This window comes from Bombina bombina, chromosome 1 (assembly GCF_027579735.1).
Source record: "Bombina bombina isolate aBomBom1 chromosome 1, aBomBom1.pri, whole genome shotgun sequence".
NCBI classification, from domain to species: domain Eukaryota; kingdom Metazoa; phylum Chordata; class Amphibia; order Anura; family Bombinatoridae; genus Bombina; species Bombina bombina.
Window position 1 is genome coordinate 652,851,672 of NC_069499.1, and position 18,942 is coordinate 652,870,613.

General features: G+C 39.1%; 1 protein-coding gene across 1 annotated transcript in view; it reads left to right on the forward strand.

Annotated features, from left to right (window-relative positions):
• The first annotated feature begins 924 nt into the window (after positions 1-924).
• The window catches only part of XIAP (X-linked inhibitor of apoptosis), a 186,158-nt gene continuing 168,140 nt past the window's right edge, over positions 925-18,942 (forward strand). The window contains exon 1 of the mRNA XM_053699118.1: positions 925-992. The gene's annotated coding sequence lies outside the window, so the exon portion shown is untranslated. The remainder of the gene's footprint in view (positions 993-18,942) is intronic.

Sequence of the window (18,942 nt, forward strand, 5' to 3'; positions counted from 1 at the left end):
TTGAATAAGCACTGTTACTACTGATGATTCAAGTGTGTTGTTGAATTTTGTACCCTTTCCTGATATCTCTTAATAAAAAGAATAAAAAAATAAATAAATAAAAATCAGATACAGCATACAATTGTAAGCAAATTTCCAATTTACTTACATTATCAATTTTGCTTAATTTAGGAGCAGCACTGCACTACTAGGAGATTGCTGAGCAAATATCAGTTTCGAATATACTGATGAGATAAGCTAATACAGTATATATTTGTTTTCAATGTCTGTTGCATAAATTATCATTAAATCAATTTACAAGTGCAATCCACACTCACACTGACTGGATTTATAACTTTAAAATGTGTTTAATAGATTATGTTTATATACACCTGTTTTATCTCACTACTTTGCCCCTTTTTTAAGGCTACCATCCAATAAATATGGGCATCTAGACAGCATTACTGCTAATTGCCCTTTACAAAATGCTCACAGAATTTCCAAAAATATGGTAAATATATCTTATAACTGCAAAGAAGGTTGTTGTGGTGCATTATCTGTTGGAAAACATTATTAGTAGCACTACTCATGATACGAGACTTAATTAGTGAAGAGCTAGTGATAATGTAAATCAAATAATGTTATTGCATTTGAAGTTGCTTCGAAATGATTGAGTTTGTAGAGTTATTTTACTTAAATTTACCACCTAATATTTTCTAAACGCAAAACATCTATTGGCTATTAAAAATATGCTGTCAAAAGTATAACTTTAAAATCAATGTGTTTTTATCATTACCAAATATATTGTGACCTCTATATTTCCCAGAATGTTCTTTTAAAGTTTTTTTCCCCCACTAGATGGCGATATTATATTGAATGCTCATTTCTCACTGAGTGTCTAACAGTCGCTAGCAAAATTTTACTTCCAGGTGAAAGGTTTCGGTTCTTGACTTCCTGAGACTGTGAAGAAAGTCATACGTTAGAGAGGGTCTATCCTGTGGTCCGCGGCACATGTAAGTCACGTGATTATATACAATACGTTCACTGAGCACGTTGTGCGTGATAACTTTCTGTGGGAGGAGACACTATTTTTTGTAAATATGGAATATTTCATAGTAATTTATTTATATGGAAAATAAAAGACAAAATCTATGGCATATGTTCTATATTATTTTCTCAGCTACACAACATTTTAAGACCACACTTGTCACAAAACAGCAGTTTGAGTGTCCATGGACCAAAATGGGGGGGGGGGGCGGCTATATTTTGGGATCTAAAAGTCCTTTTTTTCTCCCCCCTCATAGACTTTCTCCAGGCAGTAGGCTACATCAGCACTGTTTATCAACATTCGTACATTTCAAATCCTCAGCCTACTTATTTTTTTTTATACATTTGTAGCTTTTTATGCTTTACTTTGTGTGCCAGTCCTAAAAGGACAGATCAAAGTACGCACAATCACAAACACTGTGCACTAGTCTTAAAGGGACAGCCCAGATCACGCGCACTATTAAAAGGAACGCTAGTGTGGCAGTCTTAAGGCGACAGATCACAGTATACACAAATCTGCACATCACAGTCATATACGTATACACACAATGTGTGGCAGTCTTAAAGGTATAGACCACAGTGCGTGCACACACACAAGACACAAATCTGCCCACAGTCTTAAAGATACAATTGAGAGTAAGTACAAGCGCACACAATATGCGCCAGTCTTAAAGGACAGATCAAACTATCTACACACACATCTGCACAGCTGTATAGGTACAATTTAAAGCAGGCACACGTGTGCCAGTCTTAAAGGAACAGATCACAGTGTGCACACAGTTTTTAAGATATAGATCACAGTAGGCAGAGGCACACTTGCGCTAGTCTTAAAAGCATATAGATCACATGAGCATGCTAACAGTATTAAAGCGACAGATCACAGTATGTGCACACACATCTGCACACAGTCTTAAATGTGCAAATCACAGTAGACACACATTCAATGTGCACTAGTCTTAAAGGGACAGCCCACATCATGCGCACACTCACACAGCCTTTAAAGTGAAGGTCAAGTCCGGGGTTGTGTTTATAATTTTTCAATAAGTTAGCTATAATTAATATGAGGTTCATTCATCAAATCATAGAAAAATGCAATAAAAAGTTTTATATTTTACGATCTGAATGCGCTCCGTTTCAGCATTACAATCCGCCCGTCACAGTGCCTTTATTGATTGACAGTTTTTCTCTCCAATGTTTGGTTTACCCCCGTGGCGTCCAGCCCCTTTTCTGTTTCGTCATTGAAACAATATGCGCATGCGTGCAATTAAACAGCGCGTCATCATCTGCATGCTCGTTCAGGTTACGCGCATGCGTTCCTTTAAAGGTAAAGATCACTCCACAGCACACTCAAATATGGCATAAATCACAGTACACAAAACATCCATTGTGCTTTACACAGAGAGTCAGAGACTTAGAGGGACCATTCAAATACCTACTGTCTGATAAGACATAACATATACTATTGGCTCAGAAAATAACATTCACACAGTAAAGCCTTAATGAGACATATGAAGCCACACACAGGCAATGTTCCCTCTATTTTTTTTTGAGCACTGTGGGCAAGCAAATGTACTTGTGCAATTTTTGGCCAAGTGACTAAAATGTTTGCATACTTTATTTAGGGCCAGATTGTATTTATTATTGTGCTCTTCAGCTAGTAAGCAACGTCGCCCCTTGCTCGTGAGATACGCAACATAATAATTAGCAGCAGGCTGATGACTACTGTTTCAAAACTCTCGGCTGCAAGTTCACTCATGCAAGCCTGCTGCTGGAACCTTTGATAAATCTGGGTTGTAAAGGGACATTGTACACTAGATTTTTCTTTGCGTAAATGTTTTGTAAATGATCCATTTATATTACCCATCTGGGAGTGTTTTTGTAAAAACGTATAGTTTTGCTTATTTTTAAATAACCTTGTGCTGATTTTCAGACTCCTAACCAAGCCCCCAAGTTTTAGATGTATACAGATGTATACAGACTTCAGAATGCTTCTGTTTGTATAATACGTCTTTTCATATTCAAGGGGAGTCTGCTCTCAGCCCCTTTCAGTGGGTGTTCCAGCCTAACCCCATCAACAGTGCTAAATTGGGAGCTTCTAAGTATGTTTTTAAAAGGTTTTATACTGGATTTTTTAATCAGTATCTGTGCATATTATTCTTTACAGTAGATTACATGCAATTTAAATAGAAATTGGTGTATACTGTCCCTTTAATGTGTAGTCAAACCTGAAAATGTTGTTAAGGAAAGTAGCACATATACACTAACTTGCAAATTGACATAAAGAACATGATAGTAAAGAGAGAACTCAGAGGGCAAGAGCAGGGGAAGAGAGAGCGAACACAGGGGGGAAGAGAGAGCAAACACGGGGGGGAAGAGAGAGCGAACGCAGGGGGCAAGAGTGGGCGAGCGAACGCAGGGGGCAAGAGTGGGCGAGCGAACGCAGGGGGCAAGAGAGGGCGAGCGAACGCAGGGGGCAAGAGCGGGCGAGCGAACGCAGGGGGCAAGAGCGGGCGAGCGAACGCAGGGGGCAAGAGCGGGCGAGCGAACGCAGGGGGCAAGAGCGGGCGAGCGAACGCTTGGGCAAGAGCGGGCGAGCGAACGCAGGGGGAGGGAGGGCGAGCGAATGGAGGGGGAAGAGAGAAGACAGTGGGCAAGAGTCGGGGGAAGAGCTCTCCAGCACTGCAAGATCTCTCTCATTTCTGTATGTGAAGGAGAGACACGCCCAGTGCAATATAGTTTTGTTACACTGTCATGTAGTGCTGTATTGCACTTGGCTTGTCTCTCCTTCACATAAAGAAATGCAGGAGAGCACCCCATGGAGAAGTATAGCAAAATCTGCCTTTTAAGAATTCTACATTAGATGATCTCACCTAAGCAGAGAGCTTTAGGTCATCAGGGTAAGAGGGAGAGGGGGGAGAGAGACCAAAGAGAGAGAGAACACAGGTAAAGTGTCACACCATGCAAGCAGTCTTAAAGGGACAAAACCCCCAACATTTTTTTTTTATGATTCATATAGAACATACAATTTTAAAAAACTTCCCAGTTTACTTCTAATATCAAGTTTTCTTTGTTTTCTTGTTATCCTTTGTTGAAAAGCAGGAAAGTAAGTTCAGGAGTGTGCATGTGTCTGCATAACAAGAGAATGATTCAAATTTGATAATAAAAGTAAATTAGAAACTTTTTAAAATTATATTCTCTATCTGAATCATGAAAGAAGAAAAAAATGTGTGTTTCATGTCCCTTTTAAGGGACAAGCTCACATGTAAAGTTTTAAACTCAGGTGCACATAAGATACACAAAGACTTCAAAAGGCTAAAACTTTATTTCATGATTCAGATACAGCATACAATTTTAAACAGCTTTCCACTTTACTACTATTATCTAATTTCTTCATTCCCTTGCTATTCTTTGTTGAAATGCACTTCTGAGACAATGACAAGAGGTATATATGTGCAGGCACCACCTCAGCCTACCTAGGTATAACTTTCAACAAAGGATACTAAGAGAACTAAAGAAATTAAATAATAGACAGAAATTGGAAAGTTGTTTAAAATTGTGTGATCTGAATCATGAAAGTAAAAATGTGGGTTTCATGTACCTTTTATAGGTACAGTTCACACCACACACATACCCAGACAGTCTACTTGAAAATGTTTGTTTAAGGTAGATTATCCCTTTATTACCCTTTCTCCAGTTTCACATAACCACCACTGTTATATTAATATACATTTTACCTCTGTGATTACCTTGTATCTAAGCCTCTGCAGACTGACCCCTCAATTGAGTTCTTTTGACACATGCATTTTAGCCAATTAGTGCGGACTCATAAATAACTCCACAGGAGTGAGCACAATATTATCTATATGTCACACATGAACTTGCGCTGTCTAGATGTGAAACTTTGTGAAAATGCACTGAGATCAGAGGCGGCCTTCAAGGGCTTAGAAATGAGCATATGAGCTAGGTTTAGCTTTCAACAAAGAATACCAAGAGAACAAAGCAAACTTGAATTTACTTATGAAAGTAAATTTGAAAATTGCATGTCAATTCGGAATCCGGAAAGTTTAATTTTGACTAGACTGTCCCTTTAACACACGTAGAATGCACACAGCCTTTAAACTGACACATGAACATATTTGAACAAATTTTGAATATGTTGGTTTGTAACCAGCATTTTTATTTTATACATATAACATTGACTTTAGGCAACAAGTGAAATATTGCCTGATGCAAACTGATTCGAAGCTAAGGTTTATAGCATCACATTGATAAGATATTTTGATTGTTTTTCTTTACAACCAAGGATGTTAATGTCCAAAGCTTGTGGCAAATAAAGTTAAATTAATACTAAAGGTGCTATTAAATGGACTGTGTGCAGATTTGTGTGTATGTGCATGTACTGTGATCTGTCCCTTTAATACAGGCCCACATTGTATGCTTTAAGACTGTGTGCAGATTTGTGTGTGTGCACATACTGTGATCTGTGTCTTTAAGACTGTTAGTGTGCCCATGTGAACTATCTGCTGTGTATTTCCTCATTTCTCTGTAGTAAATTTTGTCTCCATAAAGAGTGTGTTGCATTTTCAGTTTAAAGCTACAAATGTATAAAACGAAATAGACTGAGGATTTGAAACATTGTACAAATGTTTATAAACAGAGCTGAAAAGGAATGTAAACTTTTACGAATGAGTGCCTGGTTTTTAAAAATACTATTAAAAACAGGGGCACTTTCATTCATGAAAGTTTACATTTCACCGGTTTTGTTAAAATATTTACCTTATATTCATGCAAGCCGGAGCAGCGATTTCCCCCGCCCGCTGCTCGTCTCTTCTTATGTCAGCAATGACGAATCCACCTTCCTCCAATCATGGCGACCCCCCCCAAAGCAAAAATTGCCTGAGGCCACACCGTGATTAGAGGAAGCTGCATTTTGTCTTAAAATAATGTTGTATGGCTGAGAAAATAATTTGGAATTCTAAAATAAAATTTTACGATATACTGTATATCTCAAATGCATCAGATCAACACTCACATGTCTTAACTTAAAAAAATCAAATATTTATTTGAAAGTTGTTATTTTGGTTCTAATATAGAGCTTTTGTCAAGACCGTATTTCGTTCAACAATGATACACAAACTGAACACACAATCTGCAGTTTATAAATGCTTAACACCCCCATCTTACATCACACAGACACCAAAAAAAAAAGCATTGGAGCCCTTTGCAATTAAGTAGATGAAAACATGTAAAAGCATATTTATGCAATATTCATATTTAATATCTGTTATACTATGTATTTACTGTAAATATTTCACATTCCAATGTTCTGCACATAGTAGAATATGTTCTATGTATTTATAAATAGACATTGACTTCTATGGGAGAATACGTGAATGTGCATGCGATATTGTAAGTTCGGCTTTTTGCGCTTGTCGGGTTAGTGTACAAGCAAAAACGGTTTACTTTCAACTCATAATATGAGCGCAACCCGACAAGTGCAAAAAGCTTACTTCTAGCGCAATTAACGCTCCACTTGTAATCTGGCCCTAAATCAGAGGTATTTTTTCTAAGTTCCATTGTCTACAGCATTTGTCAGACAGCTGAAATGTCTACTGCTAGGTGGACCTCTCACTTTTTAAAACACTTTATACAGCAAAAGGGCTTAATGTGGTATTATCAATGTTACTGTTTTCCTAACAGCTAAATTTTACTTTGCTATAATATTAACCCCTATTCACATAAACCAGGTGCCCAGTGATGGGGGGGGGGGGGGGGCGTAGCAGCTAGTCCATACATAGGTGTGTGTCTGTGGTCATTATCTGTGTATAGATATTCATCATCATTATACTTCGCAGCATACTTTTTACTTTATGTTCACTATTAGTGTATAGATATTCCGTCATTGTACAGCATTGAATATTTATTAGAGTATAAATACTCATCATATCTATACAGAGCAATGTGCTCATCGGGGTATAGTGTAAAGAAACTCACATCATTATACAGCACAGTGTACTCACTACCAGTATATAAATACTCAGCTTGCTTATTATGATTGTGTATGTATGTATATATGTGTGGGTGTGTGTGTGTGTGTGTATATATATATATATATTGATAGTTTGAAACCTTATTGCCGTTATTGTTCTGCTGTTTACATTGTATTCCTTTTTTAGGATGATTACTGGATGTTGTACTATCAACAGCAGCACATGTACGGCAATTTAGCTTTCTTATTTTTGGTCATCTAACCCCCGGGGGTATTTAGGATTGCTTTAATTTGTTATATGCTATATATGCTTGAAATTGCTATTCCTCATTGAGGATTTTTTGATTTAATAAATTGCCTTCGTTTGACCTTAAGCAGCAGTTGTTTTGTGATCATTTCAAGACTAATATCAATTTTATTATTTGGTTTATACATGAGTAGTGCTGGATTAACTAATCTTATTTTGGATATATATATATATATACACACATGTATCATTAAACTTAGAGGAATGTATATTAATATACATCCCTCTCTGTGTCATAATTTTGAGTGTATATTAATATTGCTTATTGCTAAGTTACCTTTGGGAAGCCCAAATAACATTTTGCACCAGGGCCTTCTGTTTGGTAGGTCCGCTACTGTGACTAGAGAAAGGCATCCACTGACAAGAACGAAAACAGGCCTGGAATGACAAAAAAGGAGTAATGAGACACAACTCCTTGACGATGAATGTAAAGGATGACCCATGGAATCATTAAAAAGGGGAGAAAGGTGTAACACCCCATCAGATCCCATTCCCCAATTTGGCATTTGCATCAGATTGAAAGGGTCTGGGAACCAACTAATACCTATTGATCTGAAAGTTGTTCCAAAATTATAAGTCAATTAGTAAAGGACCCCACATTCGATCCAGATGAAGAAACCGAGCGATGAAGTCTCCAGTTGCTGAGATCTCTCCACTGATGGGAGAACCAATCCACCAAACCTGGACAGACCTGGAAGCAGAAATGCCTCTTCTCAAGCAAAACTGATAAAGGTCAAGAGTCAGGTCTGAAAAGAGTCTCGAACTAGTCCAACCCAACCTGTTGATTTATTGGACTGCCGTCAAATTGCACATCCTCAAAAGTATAGAATAGTGGAAATGTTGTTTGGCAAAACTGCAAACCATAAAGAAATCAACTAAGAGTTCTAACAAATTCATATGTATAGACCAAAGCCCACAGTGACGTGCTGAGGACCAATGCTCCCTAGCAGAGCATGCTGGTGTTCAACTCCAGTACAACATCAGGAGTAGTGCCCTGCCATTCCAGACTTTTGAGTGGCATAACCACCACTGCTTTTCATTCTGGACCTTCACGTCCAAAGCAACTATCTGGGAATAAGAAGGATTTTGCCGTAAGGCGGAATTCTTGAATTGCTGCATTGCCCTGTAATTAAAGGGGAGCCGCAAATCTGTCTCTGAATGAGGTCCAATTTGGAATTATATAGAGAGCGATACAGCATTCGTAACAATCTTGAAGCCAAAAAAGGCTTGTCTGCATTTACTACAAAACCCATAAATTAGAGTAACTAGACAGACAACAGAAGTTGTTGAAAAAGATTCCTGTCTTGAGACATGAGGAAAATGTCATCCAAATAGCTCTGAGACAGGCTACAACTGGCTTCAGGATCTTGGTAAAACACCAAAGAGCTGAACTCGGTTCAAAAGGAAGGTATGTAAGCTGCCAAAGATCTTCTCTCCAAAAGAATTGTAGAAAAGTTCAAAATAGAGGAGATAATGAAATAGTCGGGTAGGCATCCTTCAGATCCAGATAAACACAGCAGTTTGAGGGAAGGAGTAGATCCCAGAGAAGATTGATACCCTCCATCTTGAAATCCTGGTAGTGAACCTAAATATTCAGGGCCCTCAGTCTAATAAATGGTCAATAGTTCACAGTTTTCTAACACACAAAAAAACATATTTCTGGCGATACCTTGACTCACAGCTTGTTCTTTTCCCTTGAGGAAATGTTTTTGGAGCTCGTTTACGAGAGCCAAGTTTCTCTGGTTGTAGGGGATGGGATTGGGAACCTGAAATTATTTTGGAGGGCATACAAACTATTTATGTGGAATCCTTTCAAAGTTTGAAGGACCCACCCATCCTGGGAGATTTCTTCCCATCTTTGGGAAAAGGTGAGCCTCACCACAATTAAAGGGATACTGAACCCACATTTTTTCTTTCGGGATTCAGATAGAGCATGCAATTTTAAGCAACTTTCTAATTTACTTCTATTAATTTTTCTTCGTTCACTTGCTATCTTTATTTGAAAAAGAAGGCATCTAAGCTTCTTTTTTGGTTCAGGACTCAGGACAGCACTTTTTTTATTGGTGGATGAATTTATCCACCAATCAGCAAGAATAACCCAGGTTATTCACCAAAAATGGGCCGGCATCTAAACTTACATTCTTGCATTTCAAATAAAGATACCAAGAGAATGAAGAAAATTTGATAATAGGAATAAATTAGAAAGTTGCTTAAAATTGCATGCTCTATCTGAATCACGAAAGAAAAAAATTTGGGTTTAGTGTCCCTTTAACGGACAGGTAACTGTATGGGAAGAAATAGATAAAGTTCTCGCTAGGTCCTGCTTGTCGTCTGACTTTGGCAGAGTCAGCTCTGGCCTTACATGCTCTGCGGTAAAAGAAGACGCTTCTGGTTGAGCTGAGGGTTGAAGTCTATGTATTGCATAGGTTAACTGCCATGAAAGTGGTCTCTATATCTCCCGGCCCGGGTAAAGACCTGCCTCTGTAGTGCCTTTTTGATCTTGGATTAAGCCATAAAGGTGGACACATCTTTACTAAAAGGGAAATTAAACCTCCAAACAAAGGCCCTTTTTTGCTAAGGCCCAATACATTTATTACATGCTGCTCTGTATCAGAATAGTAATCCTGAACATCAAATTCCTGACATCCCAAATCATATTCATAGGTAACAAGAGAAACTTGTACATTCGTATCGGCAAACCCAATGGGTTCTATACCCCTAGTTACCTCTGGAGCAGAGATTCCAGCAAATGTGTGAGATACCCCAGAGTTAAAATGGCAAGCTCTTGAGAAAGATGTGGTAAAGACTGTTGAAACACGTTGGGATAATAAAAGCGAGTATTTCTCTTACAAGGTGTATCCAGTCCACGGATTCATCCTTACTTGTGGGATATTCTCATTCCCTACAGGAAGTGGCAAAGAGAGCACACAGCAAAGCTGTCCATATAGCTCCCCATCAGGCTCCGCCCCCCCAGTCATTCTCTTTGCCGCTCTAACAAGTAGCATCTCCACGGGAGGGTAAAGTGAATGTGGTGTTAGATTTGTAGTTTTTTATATCTTAAATCAAAAGTTTGTTATTTTGAAATAGTGCCAGTTGGTACTATTTACTCTCTAGCAGAAAGTGATGAAGAATTCTGCTGAGAGGAAAATGATTTTAGCATGTTGTAACTAAAATCCACTGCTGTTCCCACGCAGGACTGAGGAGTACCAAGAAAACTTCAGTTGGGGGGAACAGTTTGCAGGCTTAACTGCTACAAGGTATGTTCAGTCATCTTTTTCTAGTCAAGACTTAGTAATGCTAGAAGACTGAAAAGAATCCCCATGTGGGGAAGGTAAGCCATATTCTGAGACTCAGTATAGAAGGAAGGCTTATTTAACAGGGCTAAATGACTGGTGGACACTGTTAAAGGGCAATCGATTATTTTTTAGTAAAATATAATCACTATACATGTTTTTATCACTTTTGGAGTGTTATTTTGGGTTTTTATTCCACATGGCAGTATTTTGGACACCTATTTAGGGTTTTGAAGGCCCCACAACTCCGGAGTGGAGAGGGAGGGAGCCTAATTTTCGCGCCTCAGTTGCGCTCTTCATTTTGCAGACAGCTTCATGCAGCTTCACGTGGAGGGTCCTAAAACTTCTTGAGGACTTCATAGAGGCTTATTTTTCATCAACTAATCCCCAGGGGTAAGGTAGGGCCACAGCAGATTGCTGTGGCATGGTGCTGTAGTTTGCTAACCGGTTGTCAGCTTTAGGTTGCTCCGGTTCGGGCATTAAGGGGTTAATTGACTTGATATTTGCTGTGCAACCATTACCAAGCATTAAGATCGTGAAATGGTGAAATTTTCAGAAAGATTGGATCATTTTTGAACATATTCCTATCCACAAAGATCACCATCAGTTCCTAAGGTTCGCTTTTCTAGACAAGCATTACCAGTTCGTGGCCCTTCCCTTTGGGTTGGCCACCGCTCCAAGAATATTCACAAAAGTGCTAGGGTCCCTTCTAGCGGTTCTAAGACCGCGGGGCATTGCAGTAGCATCCTATCTGGACGACATCTTGATTCAGGCGTCGTCTTTTCCCAGAGCCAAGGCTCATACGGATATTGTTCTGGCCTTTCTAAGGTCTCACGGGTGGAAGGTGAACACCAAAAAAAGTTCTCTGTCCCCACTCACAAGGGTTCCCTTCCTGGGAACATTAATAGACTCGGTAGAAATGAAAATATTTCTGACGGAGGTCAGAAAGTTAAAGCTTCTAAGTTCTTGCCGAGCTCTTCATTCAATTCCTCGGCCATCTGTAGCTCAGTGCATGGAGGTTATCGGATTAATGGTAGCAGCAATGGACGTAGTCCCATTTGCTCGCATTCATCTCAGACCACTGCAATTGTGCATGCTCAAACAGTGGAATGGGGATTATGCAGATTTGTCTCCTCAAATCCAATTGGTCCAGGAAACCAGAGATTCTCTTCTCTGGTGGTTGTCTCAGGATCACCTGTCTCAGGGGATGTGCTTCCGCAGACCGGAGTGGATCATTGTAACAACCGACGCCAGTCTGTTAGGCTGGGGCGCGGTCTGGGGCTCCCTGAAAGCTCAGGGCCTATGGTCTCGGGAAGAGTCCCTTCTCCTGATAAACATTTTGGAGCTGAGAGCGATATTCAATACGCTCCAGGCTTGGCCTCAGCTAGCGGCGGCCAAGTTCATCAGATTTCAGTCGGACAACTTCACGACTGTATCATACATCAATCATCAGGGAGGAACAAAAAGTTCCTTAGCGATGAAGAAAGTAACCAAGATAATCAGGTGGGCGGAGGATCACTCTTGCCACCTATCTGCGATTCACATCCCAGGAGTAGACAACTGGGAAGCGGATTTCCTAAGTCCTCAGACTTTTCACCCGGGGGAGTGGGAACTTTACCCGGAGGTATTTGCTCAGCTGACTCAGCTTTGGGGCATTCCAGAGTTGGATCTGATGGCGTCCCGTCAGAACACCAAACTTCCTCTCTACGGATCCAGGTCCAGGGACCCCAAGGTGGCTTTGATAGATGCTCTAGTAGCGCCTTGGTCCTTCAATCTGGCCTATGTCTTTCCACCGTTTCCCCTTCTCCCTCGGCTGATAGCCAGAATCAAACAGGAGAAGGCCTCGGTAATTCTGATAGCGCCTGCGTGGCCACGCAGGACTTGGTATGCAGACCTAGTGGACATGTCATCTGTCCCACCATGGACACTGCCAATGAGGCAGGATCTTCTAATACAGGGTCCATTCTTGCATCCAAATCTAGTTTCTCTGCAGCTGACTGCTTGGAGATTGAACGCTTAATTCTACCCAAGCGTGGGTTCTCTGAATCAGTCATAGATACTCTGATCCAAGCTAGAAAACCTGTCACCAGGAAAATTTACCATAAGATATGGCGGAAATATCTTTGTTGGTGTGAATCCAAGGGTTACTCGTGGAGTAAGATTAGGATTCCAAGGATATTGTCTTTTCTCCAAGAAGGATTGGAGAAAGGGTTATCAGCTAGTACCTTAAAGGGACAGATATCTGCTCTTTTTATCTTGTTACACAAGCGTCTGTCAGATGTACCAGACGTTCAAGCGTTTGCACAGGCTTTAGTCAGAATCAAGCCTGTCTATAAACCTGTGGCTCCTCCATGGAGTCTAAATTTTGTTCTTTCAGTTCTTCAAGGGGTTCCGTTTGAACCTTTACATTCCAAAGATATTAAGTTATTATCTTGGAAAGTTTTGTTTTTGGTAGCTATATCTTCTGCTCGAAGAGTTTCAGAATTGTCTGCTTTGGAGTGTAATTCACCCTATCTGGTGTTCCATGCAGATAAGGTAGTTTTGCGTACCAAACCTGGTTTTCTTCCTAAAGTGGTTTCTAATAAGAATATTAACCAGGAAATCATTGTTCGTTCTCTGTGTCCTAATCCATCCTCAAGGAAGGAACGACTATTGCACAAACTTGATGTGGTTCGTGCTTTAAAATTCTATTTACAAGCAACTAAAGATTCCAGACAAACATCATCCTTGTTTGTTGTCTATTCTGGTAAGAGGAGAGGTCAGAAAGCAACTGCTACCTCTCTTTCCTTCTGGCTGAAAAGCATCAACCAATTGGTTTATGAGACTGCTAGACAGCAGCCTCCTGAACGAATTACAGCTCATTCCACCAGAGCTGTGGCTTCCACATGGGCTTTCAAGAATGAGGCTTCTGTTGAACAGATTTGTAAGGCAGCGACTTGGTCTTCACTGCATACTTTTGCCAAATTTTACAAATTCGATACTTTTGCTACTTCGGAGGCTATTTTTGGGAGAAAGGTTTTGCAAGCAGTGGTGCCTTCCGTTTAGGTTACCTGTCTTGTTCCCTCCCTTCATCCGTGTCCTAAAGCTTTGGTATTGGTATCCCACAAGTAAGGATGAATCCGTGGACTGGATACACCTTGTAAGAGAAAACAGAATTTATGCTTACCTGATAAATTACTTTCTCTTACGGTGTATCCAGTCCACGGCCCGCCCTGGTAATTAAGCCATGTTAAAATTTTTGTTTAAACTACAGTCACCACTGCACCCTATGGTTTCTCCTTTTTCTCCTAACCGTCGGTCGAATGACTGGGGGGCGGAGCCTGAGGGGGAGCTATATGGACAGCTTTGCTGTGTGCTCTCTTTGCCACTTCCTGTAGGGAATGAGAATATCCCACAAGTAAGGATGAATCCATGGACTAGATACACTGTAAGAGAAATTAATTTATCAGGTAAGCATAAATTCTGTTTTCCATATGTTTATTTGTTCTCCAATAAACGACCCGAATATTATCTACACCTCTTGTGAGTACATTGTTTTTTGGGCTATTCGTTGATTGGCATACTACACTATTGTGGATTTTCTTTTAGTGCCTTTGTGATATATTCCTTGAAGGGTTATCGGTTAGCACCTGAAAGAGACTCTTTTTATATTCGATATACCCCTGGATCCAGCGCCTCTTATGAAAGCAAAAACATGCAAACCTGTGAGATACCCCAGAGTTAGGCTTTAGGCCGCTTAAGAGGTTCTTTGCCTTTGGACCTCTTCCCAGGGGAAGGTCGCCAAGACCAGTTACCGCAGTGAGAAGGTCCCTCCCCTGAGGAAGAGGAATCATCAGACTCGGAAACAAACTTATGTTTTGAGGACTCTTGCAAAATAAGTTTTTAAAAGTCTTAGCTGTCCCAGGGACAGCAGTAAATACAGATTTGTCAGTGGACATCATATCCTGCAATTTTGCAAGGAAGATTGAGGAATATCAGCCATGATAAACAAGTATATAATTAATCTATGGTAAAAGAAATAGCACAAGTGGCTAAATTCCAAAAAGGCAGCAACAGATGCCAATCAGAAAACCCTCCAACTATAATAACAATAACAGAAGGGACCAGAAAAGGTACTGCCAGAAAGGATATAAGTGTGGAGGTTCCGGAGCCCGACTTAGAACCAACAGCAGCAGCCACACTTCTGTAGCCACAAAGCAGCTGCTAAGAATATTGCAAAATTTGGATTTAGGAGCTTATATAACCCTATCTGTGTTCTGAGTGGTTATTGGTTAAACTATACACTGCTGCTGTGCTGAGTTCAGTAAAGAATGTTAAGCAAAATATGAAACCACCTGTCTTTTTTAATAAAATTACTAAAGATTGTTACTCTCATTTTTCACCTTCTAATTATTGCTACTGATAGTTACAGATTGGCATACTGACATTCTTGCCTTTGTGGCAATTATACGATCATTAAGCCCCAAGTTGGTAATCATAGTCCAGGTCTTTTAAACCAGCGGTCGGCAACCATTGGTCCGTGAGAAGATGTTGGTGGTTCGTGACACCACCAAGCAGGAATTAATCTCCTCTGATGGTGTCACCCCCGTCGCCCCGCAACTCCCTACAGTGCCTGGCTGGACATCCATTGAAAACCTAGGGAGGAGGAGTTAAATTACAATCTCCCTACACACGTTGCGTAGTGCTGCCCGGCATGCTGCTCAGAGGAAGATGCTTCCATTCTAAAGCCAGCAGAGGTTGGTATAGTCTTGGTTTAAAATAGTGGAATTCAAGTATATAAAAAAGAAAATAAAAATAAAAAAATTCTCTTATTTAATTTATTTTCCTCCCTTTACCTGTCTCTTTGTAGTAGTTTTCCTATTTCCTTCAGATGGACTTACATCACTGTTTGTCTTCCTCCCCTCCAACTTTTTTTTAAATGTTTATTAAATATTAATTATTTTTCATTCTAATAATTTTTCCACACACAAAACCATTCCACCTGAATTCCAGTAATTGCCATCCAGCAGACCCGCCATATCCCACCAGTATTTTAGTAATTGCCAGTAACATCAGTCGTGGTTAGCTCACATCCATATTGAGAACTTTCTGATATAAACTTAATTTATGACTCCAATGTCTGTCCATGATCATAAGTAGTTTTGAATAATTCCTAATTAGGGAGGTAACTTGGAAGTCTTGTGGTCCTTTTAAACATAATTATTTCCCCCCCCCACTTTCTGCCTCACTGTTTCCAGCTCAAAAGTTGGCACTCACCCATCATCTGTCGTTTGGAAGTATTCTCTCAGTTCTGTCATTATTAGTTAATTCCCCCCCCCAAAAAAAAATCATAATAATGTGTAAATATATACATAATGTAAACTTGGCTATGGTTATACTAGTTATGTACAGTATGTGTGTGCATGCGTGTGTGCTTGTGTGTGTGTGTATATATGTTTTCTGGGGGAAATACAACAGCAATTTAAAATATGGGGAGGCGAAAAATGAGTTTAAAATCCTCCACTAAATCTAAAATGTAGAGAAAATAACTAATTGTGTAAACCATTTACAAATCTAGACAAGTCAGAAGACTTGCTTTTACCACAGAAACTCTCTGATTACACTGTTTCCAATGCAGCAAAGGATTCTGGGTGAGATATGCAAATGAGGTTCACAATGACTCACTTTTTTACTTCTAGCCTGCTTTTTAAGGCAGACTTCCCTTTACGCCATAGCATCGCCAAAAAAATAAAATATTGCCATATTTTAAATTGCTGTTTTATTTCCCCCAGAAAACAACTTTACCAAGCAGTGATTCAACCTACTCCCAGCTGATGAGTGGCAATAACCATGAAACAGCTGTCCTGGGATTGGTCTGAATCACTGTACTACCCCTAGCTAAGCTTAGAAGCTGTGTAATTTGGCGATGCTATGGCGTAAAGGGAAGTCTGCCTTAAAAAGCAGGCTAGAAGTAAAAAAATGAGTCATTGTGAACCTCATTTGCATATCTCACCCAGAATCCTTTGCTGCATTGGAAACAGTGTAATCAGAGAGTTTCTGTGGTAAAAGCAAGTCTTCTGACTTGTCTAGATTTGTAAATGGTTTACACAATGAGTTATTTTCTCTACATTACATTATATATATATATATATATATATATATATATATATATATATATATATATATATATATATATATATATATATATATTTACACATTATAGAGGTTTGTACCTTTTTTTAAAAAAAAATTTGTGTTAGTGTTCCATGGGATTCAAAATTGGGATTTTAGTGGTCCCTGAGGTCCGAAAGGTTGGTGACCCCTGTCTTAAACCATGTATTTAAACGTAAAGGAACCCTTTACATCCACTACCCACTACTAAGTTCCTAAAATTATGTATATACAAGGAACGTATTTCTGCAGATAATACAAAGTTGTGTAAGGTCATTAGGTCAGTGCAGCATGATATTGCTTTACAAGGGGATTTACAAAAATTTGAAGAAAGGTAGATGGAATATGACATTTAATACTGTAAAATGTAAGGTTCTACATTTTGGAAGTAAAAATAAGCAGGCAACCTATTATTTAAATTGGACTAGACTTAGCAAAACAGAGAAGGAAAGGGATTTGGGAGTATTCTAAATAACAAGCTAAAGATGGGTGCACAATGCAGGGCAGTGGCTTCTAAGGCTAATAAGATACTAGCATGTATAGAAAGAGGCATTGATACAAGTGAGGAAAGCATAATTCGGTCACTATATAAATCCTGGTAAGACCTCGCCTAGATTATGGAGTGCAGTTCTTGGGACCAATCTCAAAAAAAGACATTGCAGACTTAGAAAAAGTTAAGAGAAAGGCCACAAAACTAATAAGGGGAAAGGAGAATTTAAGCTATAAGGAGGATAGGTTAACCAAACTGGGTCTGTTTTCTCTAGAAAAAAGGAGCTTGATAGGTGACATTATTACTTTAAATAAATATATTCCCCCAACATTTTTGGGACAAAGTCATAATTTAAGGCTGGAGGGTAGGCAATTTAATCTAAAGCAACCTAATTGCCTTTTTACTGTAAGAGCAATTAAATTGTAAAACTCATTACCTAAGGAAGTAGTAAATGCCAATACCTTAGATACATTTAAGAATGGTTTAGATACATTTTTGGCTAGAAGCAGAATTCAGCTATGATTGCTGGTGTTAAATGGGTCATCTTACGGAATAGTTATAAGAAAAAAAAGTTTTTAAGGTACTGACAGCTGGCAATACCTAAGATGGTGAAAATAGTTAGGGCAGGAGAGTTTTAGATCATTTTTTTTGGGGGGGGGGGAATCAGGGAGGTTTGAGGGTTAGGGCAACCCTATACTGCAGAAAAAATAAATAAAATATTTGTTTTAAAAAAAAAAAAAGTTTTTTTTTTAAATTGGTGGCAGACTGTCTGCCATTACTTAAAGGGACAGTATACTGTAAATTTGTTTTTCCCTTAATTAGTTTCCAATTACTTTTTAACCAACTACAGAGTATAACATGTATGAGACTTTGCCTTCTAAGGCTTTTTGTGTATATGAATTAGCTGATTTTGTGATTTGTGTTTTGAAGCCACAACCTAATAAAATGGGTTGAGCTTGTAGGTATAATCAGATCTCATAACTTTATCACATTGTGTACCTATACCTGCTTCTTTATATTATATCTGTCCATAAACCAATCACCAATAATTGGAGCGAACAATGGAAAATTAACAATGTATTATCTTATCTTATCTCTTCTATACCCCACTGGTAGTATAATTTCTTCTGCTGGCTGTGTTTACACAGCTTGTCCTGGAGGACAAAAACTTTCAAAATAGGTGGGGATACCACAGGCTAAATCAACTATTTCAAATGCCAATATAAGGGTAATATAAATACTTATAAACAATTTAATACACTCCAGCAGGTAAAGCAGGGCCGCCACTAGAAATTTTGGGGCCCCTGACTTAACCATTGATCAGCCCCCCCCCCTTTGACATATGCAATTTTTGACCAAGTGACTAAAACGTGTATGCACTTTATTCTTAAAGGGACAGTCAAGTCCAAAAAAAACTTTAATTTTTCAAATAGGGCATGTAATTTTAAGCAACTTTCCAATTTACTTTTATCAACAATTTTACTTTGTTCTCTTGGCATTCTAGTTGAAAGCAAACCTAGGAAGGTGCATATGATAATTTCTAAGGCCTTGAAGACTGCCTCTATTTTATTTACTTTTCACAGCAGGGGAGAGCAAGCTCATGTAGGCCATATAGATAGCATTGTGATCACGCCCGTGGCTAGTGGCAGACACTGCACTAATTGGCTAAAATGCAACTATATGCAAA